The sequence below is a fragment of the Myxocyprinus asiaticus genome, chromosome 6, assembly GCF_019703515.2.
Source record: "Myxocyprinus asiaticus isolate MX2 ecotype Aquarium Trade chromosome 6, UBuf_Myxa_2, whole genome shotgun sequence".
NCBI lineage: Eukaryota > Metazoa > Chordata > Actinopteri > Cypriniformes > Catostomidae > Myxocyprinus > Myxocyprinus asiaticus.
This window is the reverse complement of record NC_059349.1, coordinates 8,626,561-8,637,423: the sequence shown is the minus strand read 5'-3', so window position 1 is coordinate 8,637,423 and position 10,863 is coordinate 8,626,561. Positions and strand designations below refer to the sequence as shown.

Sequence of the window (10,863 nt, the reverse complement as noted above, 5' to 3'; positions counted from 1 at the left end):
CATATACTGTCTACAGTCTGCATGATCACAGTTTTAAATGGAAAGTCGGTTCGTTGAGCATTAAAAATGGAAAAGGCTTAAGCTTAGTTATAGGGAAGAAAACACTTGAAAAACATATTTTCTTCTCCATTGATTGCAGCTTTGTTCTTATGGCAAAAGTAGTGTTTATTAAAAGTGAAGACTGATAGAAATTTGGTTATTCCTGTTTGCTGTATTGAAGTGGTTTTTATTTTAAGCGTATTAGGGGCTATTCACACCAAACACATTTTTGCATCTGTCCACACTCTTTTTCAATTGTTTTTCTCTGTAAAAAATCTCTAGGTGGACCGCTGAAGAAAATGTCCCGTATTCAGAGATGGAATGTTTGTATTTTGCTGTTAGAAAGTTGGAAACCACATACATACGATTTTTAACATCCCCATACAACGATAACCTTTTGCAATGACTGCATTAGAGGTCTGCACGGGCCTTAAAATGAAACCCCGTCCCGACCCGTACCCACAGATCTTGTGGCCCGAACCTACACGGCCCGAACGATACTGTCAAATTATAAGCCCGAACCCGACCCGAAATCGCTTACTATCTTTATCATTTACTCTCCTACCAAGTACTGTTGCAATAGCCTATAATTTATGTAAGCATATAGGCAACATTCGTAACAGAATTAAAACAGTAAACATATAGTTTTAACAAGGCATGGCAGCCCCTCAGTACATGAGAGCACAAGGGAAAAAAATTGACTTACCGTTTATGCGCTGAAACTTTGCTTGGTGCAGAACAATCTGGAATAATATGAAACAATGCAACAGTCCCCTCTTTACAGCCTGAACTTGTTCAGAATGTTGAATCTTTGAGACACCTGCGCTAAAGACAATTTAGACACAGCACAAAGAATGAAATAGAGCGCAGGTGTCTCGACAAGCGTTTTTGAAATTTTTAAGTCGTTTTTATTTTGACACAGTGTTTAAACAGTGCCGGTCCTGTGTGAGATGCTGATGAAAATGTGAGACATGGTGCAACAGTCAAAGACATTCATCCATCATGTGTTTACATAGGAAAACAATGGGAAAACAGAACAGACATGTGCAAAAACATGTTTGGTGTGAACGGCTCCTAACTTTCTAACGTTCACGCATGGCTATGAGTGAGAGCACGTGCATGAAACAAGTTCGGTAAGCCTGTTTATTTTTTCAATAATTACAAACCTGACCCAAACCCGAAGTACTACTTGAAAAACTGACCCGAACCTGGCCCGAAACTGCGTCGGGTTCTCGGATCTCGTCTGGCCCAGGTCAGGTTGCAGACCTCTAGACTGCATTACATGGTGACAGACTAAACAGATCAGACTAAACTTATCAGGGATCTTGTTACTGTCTTGTCCTGAGGGTACCTTAGCTGTTTAGAGACAGCACCACCTATAGTTCCAAAACAATATATTGCCTTGTTTAGCATGCTACCCACATGTATTGATAGCTTAGCATGCAAATCGTTTTCTATTTTTAAGGCTAATTGGTAAACATGCTATCCATTGGCAACATTAGCTTAGCATGCCAACCAATGTTTTCTGTGCTGACTCTAAGCTTGTCATGTCTCTTTGCCAATGTTAAGACATGTTACTGGAGTGGCGCAGTGTTTAAATCTCTGGACTAGCACCCCAAAGGATGGGTGATTGAATCCCATGAAGTATGGTTTTAAAAATTGTACTTGTTGACTTTTGAATTTTCACATTGGTCTTACTACAATTTAAGCCATACTTCACTGCACTTATTCAATTCAAAACCACTTAGCTGTAACGACAACATTTCTCAGCAATCATTTTGTACTCTCAACATGGTATGTCTCTTCGGCATATTTTAGACTTGTTGATTGTGTGATATATTGGATAAGGCTCTTGACTACATCACCAAAGGTTGGGTGATTGAACCCTGCCTCGGCTACTCTTACAGTTCTCCCTCTGTTTTGGAGCTCTTTTCATTGTGCTTAGTGAATGCCAGCAGGGCTTGGCCCTTATTATTGCTGCCTTTAGCTACGTATATGATGCTAATGTTTCCGGTTTCTGAAGGTCAGAAATTCTATTATTTTAGAATTGTCCAAACTTTTCTAGTTTCAGTAGATGGACTGAGGAGGAAGTTTTGAGTTCTGAAAGTTAAAGTATGTTTTCATAGTACATTGAAGCTTTTTATTTCAAGGAAAATTAGATTTCTCATGAAATGACCCTTTCAAGAAACACCCGGCAACCTCTGGTTTACTTCACATCACACCCGCAAACTCAATGCTTTGTTCTGTGGGCAGTATTTATGATCTACATGTACACTCTTTCAAGACTTTCTTCAGTGATACTAGACAATAGCAGGGAAACTCCATTTTATGACTTGTCACAGATGACTATAATTTACTTTGGTGCTGTCCTATAAGGTTTTGCTGACCTGCTGCCAGTGAACAATTTCTAGTGTGCTTAAGATTTTTCGAAAACAAAACCCGATCATATTGTTCCAGACATGGATACCACTGGAGCCATAATATAAAACAGCTGATTTTAAATGGATAAAATTGAATTTTGGAACATAGATCAAAAATAATTTTTTCCACACGGAAGTGGGAAAGTAGATGTTTATCCTTAAATGTACAGATACATCTGCTCTTGCAAGCCACCAGAGGCAGAGAAATATTGTTGAGTGGAAAACCTCCATTAAAGCCAACAAAACTTACTCCAATATCAGATTCCAGCCTTAGGTCACACAGGAATTAATGCATAGCACAATATTATTTAATATTCTTCTACCAAATGACTTCCTGCATTTGTACCTATTTGTACCATCATACCATTGATGTCATCAATTACCATGAGAACAGCTTATGCAATTGCAAAATGGTTTAAAAAAGTGACAAATGTTTCATTTTAAAAATGTATTAGAATGTGTTCAAATTAACATTAACCAAGATTAATATGTGCTGTAAAAGCATTGTTTATTTTTAGTTCATGTTAACAAATACAACCTTGTTATAAAGGTTACCGAGAAGTTAGTTCTGAGAAATGCCACTTAGTTTGATATTTTGTTCTCTAATGCAATGATATTCATGCATTTTTTAAGTGTGATTTAAGTGTCAAAAATTGTCCAAACACTTTTTGGGCCCATTGCACATTTAAACTCTGTGGCTAACCTCTCAATTCTTTCAGCTGAATGTAGTTTCTGTGGCCAAAAAAGCACAATGTACTATGTATATATAACCTATAACTTCTAACAACTTCTAACACATCTTCCCATGCGAGTTCAGGAGAAGCGTGTGAAATATTGTTTGAGAATTTGAATGTCATGCTCAGCATGTAATTGAAGCACTGCTGTAGAGTTCATTACATGTGTTTGGCAGTGAAGTGATGTTGTGTAATGATCTCTGTAATTGCAGATGCTCGGTGGCCAAAAAAGTGAATTTGCTGCAAGCCAAGCAAAACTGTATGGAGGGCCAGATTTCAAAAGTCTTGATGAAATATATGATCATCAAAGACTAGGTCTCCCCGGAGAACACTTCTCCTTTCTTGCAGCTTTACCACAACACCAGCCTCAGCTTTTCCAACAAGATTTGTCTCTAATATTAGAAGTTTAGCAGGTGTTTCAGAAAGCTTTAAAGGGATGGTTCACCTAAAAATAAAAATTAATGTCATTCCAAACCATTTGATTTTCTTAAATCTCATTCATTCTTGCATGTTGTCAAACTAAGCTCGGTTCTATACAGTAACAGTTCATGGTGACCGCATCTGTCAAGCTTAAAAAAGGACAAGAAAAAAAACATAAAAGGAGTTTCTATGAGACATATGCTATATCTAAGTCTTCAGAAATAAAATAATAGTTTTATGTGTGGAACAGACTGACATTTCAGTTGCTTTTCTGATAATCTTCCCCTAGGATGGCAAAATAAATCAGCTTACCAACTTTTAAAAGGGAGGACAAAGCGTTAAAGATATATTTTGTTGTTGATATAAAGGTTGTGCATCCAATCAAACTCTGCAGTATTTTGGTGCAAATTCAACTGTCATTTGTTAAAGCTAGTTAAAAAACATGGACAGGTTGCCTGATTAGCCCTCATCCTTGAAAAAAAAAAACTACCCGAACTATACTAAATAAAGGTTCCCCTGCAGCTAGGATAAACATGGTTTGTGCCGACCACAGTTTGTTTTGTTCTGTTCATTATTGACTATAATAAAATAATTCAAATTCAAGAGACATTTAGAGAACAAAATTGAAAATAATTTTCCCCACCAATTTCATGTAAATTATTTTGTATATCGTTGGGTCTATCCAGTTAATGGTATTTTATTTTGAGCACATGTCTGTTTACTTTTGTATGTTAAACAATTTTGGTACTATGTTAGTTCATTTGATGGGTCATTCCATGAAATCGTTGCCTTTTGTGCCAAGAAAGATTCATTTAATAAAATAACTACAATGACAGATATACCTTTCATTTAAAAAATATGATTATACTGTGACTTTTCCCTTCAATATAAAACCAATTTTAATCGAGTAAGTATTATTTTATACTTTTACAAAGAAGAGGGTGAGCAATATGGCATGTCCCTCATTCTGATCTTTCAAGTTCAGTAGAACTTTTCTTTTGAAAAATACAGACTAATGTATGTTGTTGTTGTTTGTTTGTTTTTGTTGTTGTTGTTTTTTTACACTTGTATAGTGTTTAATGTGTCATCTTATTGATAAAATGGTGTATTATTAAATTAATACATCATTTGTTGGGGGGAAAAAAAATTATAATTATAATTTTTCTATGTCCCCTAATTTCATGTCAACCCAGTTACCTTCACTAAAATCATTTATAAAATGATAGAAAATTCCAGAATTGATATCATTCACAGGAAGTTGCATAATTTCTCTGTCAGCAGTTGAAGGATAGGTAAGTTTCTCATATTCCTAAGGTGTAATATTTGGCATTTTATAATATTTGACTGAGTGGGGCAAACATAAGATGTCAACACTTTTATAATATTTGAACATATAAATCTTCATGCTAGCTGATTTTTTAAACTATGATCAATATCTATAAACAATAACCTTTCAAATGCATGCCATGTTTTTTATTTATTTTTTATTTTTTTACTTTTGCTAGCTAGATGCAAATTAGCATTAAGCAGTCAACCATGTTACTGTCAGCACTGTTACTATCAATCCTGTTACTTGTTGAGAGTGGAATGTTTGTTGGAGTATTTTTGCGATTATTAGCCAGTATTAATTGTTAAAATGATTATGTTTGTTTTATATACGTGTAAAGGTTAGTGAAAAGTAGAATGCCATTAAGTGCAGCAGAGAAACAAAGGCGATATCCAGCCCGTCGAAACGCGGATCCCAAGAGAAGGACGAAGTATCTGGAGACAGATAGGAAAAAATGGAAGAGAGACAGGAAGATTAGGAAAATAAAAACTACAAATATGCTCAGTGAGAGAGAGCAGAGGTCAAAGAGAAGAAAGTGGAGACAAAGTGTAGGGTTATGAAAATGGCAGCATCAGTTGCACTGAACAGTCTGACAACTCTCAGCTTTATTTGTGTAAAATTAGTAATCTACTAATAATGGGAGGGATAGAGTATATATGGAGTATGCAATAATAGCTACTGTAAAAGAGTGAAATATATATAGTATATTATTTTATAGTCAGAGGTAAACATTGTCAGTCATTTGGTATTTTTGGTTTGAATTTCAGGCAATGTGAAGCAGGGCAAAAACGTTCAAAAATGCATAGAAAAGTGTTGAATGAGGCACTATGGAATCTGGAAAGAAAACTGCAAAAGGAAGGTGTAACAACTTCACAGCAGAAGGGAAGGAGAACACCGGGAAGCGGGTTTTCCAGGCTCAGGTAAGACTTTTAATCGGCCACTTCAGTGCTTTACAACTTCACAAACTCATCAGCTTCACAGGCACGTAGTTACTTAAACACATCAGCTTCACAAATACAACAGAACGAACATAACAGCTTCAGGAGCACCATGGCCTTCCTTGTGCCAAACTCTCTCTCTCCTCTGCTGGTGGCGTGGCTGCTTATATGCCGCTCTCCCCATGCTCACTGGAATTAGAGACAGGTGTTACACATAATCTAGCTCAGGTGCAAACGCCCTTACCACTTTCTCTCTCCGGACGGATGCTTGACCACGCCCCAGTTGGAGAAATTAAAAATATATATATAAATATATATCAGCGGCTGTTAAAGAAAGGTCTGTGCCCTTGCCCCAAGGTCAAAAACCTGCTGTGGAACTTCCCTCCATTTGCATTGTTCATTGCATGCATCATGAAAACAACATTAACCATGTTAGTAATGTCTAAAAAATTAATACAGCAATAAAACAGCAATAATAATTTAAAAATACAAAAGGGATCTTTAATACCACAACAATGCAAAATAATTGTCCTCTCAACCCTGTTACTCTGGTCAGTCATGTTACCATGATGTCAACCCTGTTACATACATCAATTTGATAAAAAAATATGAGAAATAATATATCTAATGCCCATTTACCCATTAGTTGTGTAAAGAGTACAATTTATCTGATGGGCATAGAAAAGCTGAGTACCTTACTCCTTCAAATGTTGATTTGGCCTTATCTGTATTATCATTATTTGAAAAAAAATAAATAAAAATGGCCCTGGTGTATTTAATTTAAAACTATACTATTTAAAACAAAATAATAATGATCTGAAAATGAAGTCAGTGAAGAGAGGGACTAAAGTACTTTTCAAATAGGTACAATTTACTAGTTTTTATTTTTATTTTTTATGTGTGTTAATTCATTGATTAATGCACATGTCTGTAACATGGTTGACAACATTTCTAAAACATTGAAAATAAAATTACTGATAAAATGTTTAAATTATACAGCCTGAGATGACACGGTATCAGTTTCTGTCACTTCAAGTTGTCTTTTTTGAAAGCTGTAAAATTTTGATGATAAAAATGTTTACATTTTAACTTTTCACTATTGAAAAGGCACCCATTTCGTGGAATGACCCTGATGTCCAGAAAGGCGTGTTGCTAATAAATGTCTTCATGAGATTTTTAATATCCAAGTGATTTATGTTAAACACAAACAAACACCAGAAGTTGAAGATTTTGCTCAGCTGAGGTTTTAGCGCCTTCCGCGTGGCGACGGATCACGAGAAAACTAACCCACCAATAACCAGACGTCATATGGACATTGTTTTTTGGGCTAAATCTGGTTGGCCCATCATGGCCTTAAGTTAGCCCAGAAATAGTCATTGAAAACTGCGCTTTGTTTAGTCCGTCTGATTTGGTCCAAATTTATCCCAAGATGGACATCTGTTTCAGACCACATATAGCCCTAATACAGCCATCAAAACAAGATCACATTGCAGCAAGTGGGTAATTATACCTCGATGAAATCGTGTTTTGTGTTGTGTACACTAAACACAAATTAGACTTTTTGAACATTTTTTAACATAATTACTCAAAAATGTAAATATATTTATATATATATATGTTTAAAACATGCCATATAAATAACTTGACGTTACTGCTCTTTAATATAAAATGTATTATGAAATGTGGAGCGTCATTATGAAATATAAAATGTGACACAGGCACGCACGCACACACACAAACACACACAAAGGATATGAATTTCGGGTGACAGCAGTACAGAATGCCAGAGTGGCTTGTTTTGACTGATTGGTCACTCAAAATTCAAAATACTTGCAGGTGGGCATGGAGGAGAAGGGCTGGGGTAGTGAAAAAAGGCAGACAAGATTCTCTAATGTACGTTGTGAAACCAAGAGTGATGGAGACGGAGACACAGACACATTGAACTGGGTAAGTTTTAAGTAATTATAATTTATTTGAATAATACAGAAATGAGTGATTGACTGAAGTTTATTCAAGCTAATCAGTTGCAAGGTAAGCTGAAGAAGCCAGGTTTCCATTAGCACTTATAGTGCCATGTTAGCCTAGCTAGCATATTGTAGTTAAACTGGATTTTGAGGCAGCTGGGTTTGTAGTGTGAAGCTGGTCCGTTTGAATGGAACACTTTATTCTTAGTTCAGTACATAATCAATCTAAGCATTTTCCTGTATCCCTTGGTGTTACAGGGCAGTCCAGCTCTATAAGGGAGTGCTCCAACACTTCCAGTCACTATCACGCCATGGAAGTGATTCAATTGCCGTTGGGTTCATCTCCTGGCTGTTACTACTCAAGACATGCTCAGAGAATATTTTGAAGTGTTTTTTGTTGTACATACAATAACATGCCCCTGAACAGTCTGGCGGATTTATCTGACATGTGTCAATAAATGTTTTATTGGTACTTTTTTGTCAGTTGTCTGATTTTGAGAATATTTATGAATATAATATGATGATATAATAATATAATGAATATAATAAACAGTACTGTGCAAAAGTCTTAGGCACATAAGATGTTTCACAAAAGCATTTGTCTTAAGATGGTTATTTATATCTTCAGCTTTAGTGTGTCAATAGGAAATATAAATGTTAGACTCCCAAACATTACTTTTGCAAATAGAAAAGATTAGAATTGAAGAACAGGGAGCCCTGCAACAGATGTCATGGCCCCCACAAAGCCCCCCACTGAACATCGTGTCAGTCTGAGATTACATAAAGAGACAGAAGCTATTGAGACAGCATAACTAGATAGAAGAACTGTCGTGAATTCTCCAAGAAGCTTGGAACATCCAATCTGCCAACAACCAAGAAAAACTGTGTCCAGTTGGGGCTGTTTTAAATGTGGTCACACCGAATATTGATTTAGCTTTTTTATGTTTACTGGACTTTGTATGACATTAAGTTATAAATGAAAACAATTTATGTCATTATTTTTGAAGACTATGCAACATTTTTCACAAGTGCCTAAAACTTTTGCACAGTACTGTATAATTATGAATTCATGGTTGAAATTAAATTGAATTCAAGTCGTTGAAACAGCCTGATAAAGACGTCTTTTCAACTTTAACATGGCAACCAAACTTAGATGTAGAGGGACGTCGGTTTTTCACCTTTCTCTTTTCAACCAAATATCAACGTTGTTGAGACGTCAGGCAAAGTTGTCTTTTCAGGGTCTTTTCAATGAGTTTTTGCTGGGTGGGAAAGCTCTAACATGTACTGTTTTTGTTTTGTTTTTTGTGTGTAAATTATTACTATTTCAAAGGATGTGCTTGCATATGAGTAAAGCACAATATTCTTCTGAAGAAAAAAACGTAATATTGAGGATTGATTCATTTGTTTTTATTCATAAAATGTAATATTACACTACAATATTTATTATTAAACAACAGTAATGATACAATAACGCAAATTAATTATAATTTATTGTCAAATTACTGTTTCATTTTTAACGATCACTTTTTTTGCTTTTGTGCAAAAAAGGGAGAATAAAAAGTTCACCATCACAAGGGATCTCTTTAGTTCGGCAGAGCCCTGTCCACAAGCATGACAAATCTCTCTGAAATGGGACACCATTTCTATTAACATAAATCATATACTGAAAGCAAAAATTGCATTATATATACTGCATAAATACAATGAAATATATTAAATTTAATTGATACTGTTTTCCAGTCTTGCTCAATAGGGGGTGCTTCAGCACCCTCAGCACCCCCCTTCCTACACCTTTGGATGTCCAATGTAAAATCCGTTCCCCTAAGCAAAGCTAGTTGAGAACCACAGATCTAGCGAACAATGGCTGTAGATAGAACTGAATGGTCTGGAGTGGATTTGCATGGATATCTGGTCTAGAAATGTTGTTTTGGTTCCTCAATCTCTTCTCTTATTTATCAACTATTCCATAGAGATGAGAAAGTTTGGGGAGAAAGTTTAAGATGTTATAGAGAAGTTCTTCTTGGCAGATGTTGTGGTGTGCCTCTCCTGCTTTCATGCTCTCTGTGGACCTTAGATTGCCAAAGCTTGAATCAGACTGTCTGCCTGAGTCAGACAACAATATCATGCTAAATTATCTTCCTTTTTTCTGTGCCGCAGCAATTTCAGAGATTTAGATTTAGAACATTTACAACACTCACACAGGCAGCAACTTCATGTGCAACACAAATAATTCTCTGCACTGGAGTGGAGTTGCATCTGATTTTAAAAGATTTTGACCTTAGCATTTTGCTAAGCTAACAGCAAGATACTCAGATTAACATATTTCTATGATCTTACCCCATTCTATATATAGATGTCATATAAAAATGCAGTAATACAATGTGTTTTTCCTAATTTAAAGCAGAAAGAGCAGTACATCAAATACTACTACAATGTAAGCATATATATCTGGACGCACATCCCAGATTTTCTCGACACACACACAGTCCTTGTCTGTTTGCATCTTCGGTGCACGTGCCTGCCGTTAATTGTACTAAAAGAGCATCACAAAGCAGTCGTAGTGCACATGCGAATGCGTTCGTATTCACTCGCGGTCAAAAGAAAATACTTTGAAAGGCTGAGTGCACGACTGTGTGCAAGGCGGTCCGGAACGTGATAAAACAATTTGTTTTTTCACGTTCCGGATTGCCTCGCCCCGAGCCATGCTCATGACCCTTCTTTAAATCTCTTGTAAGTCTATTAGATTTTTTTTTTTTTTTACCTTATTATCGTCCACATAGGAAAAATCTGAAGGCTAATCACTTAGGAAAGTAATAGCACACCTCTCAAGAAGCCATTTGATTTGAGATAGGCTATCATTCATGTCAGTAGCACAAATGTTTTGGGATAAATTACGTTCTAAAGTTTAACACTTAGAGGTAAGAGGTTTATTAAAATCCCTAACACTGAGTATAAGCAATAATATCAGATATACTGTACTTACTTATGCAAACACCAAAAATAAGATCCACAGCTGAGAAT

At 35.9% G+C, this 10,863-nt stretch overlaps 1 long non-coding RNA gene across 1 annotated transcript; it reads left to right on the top strand.

The window, feature by feature from the left end:
* Nucleotides 1–5,002: 5,002 nt before the first annotated feature.
* On the top strand, nucleotides 5,003–8,271 carry LOC127442568 (uncharacterized). The gene is made up of 3 exons (XR_007897495.1): nucleotides 5,003–5,860; nucleotides 7,715–7,825; nucleotides 8,101–8,271. It is a non-coding gene; the product is annotated as an uncharacterized LOC127442568 (long non-coding RNA).
* Nucleotides 8,272–10,863: the final 2,592 nt, after the last annotated feature.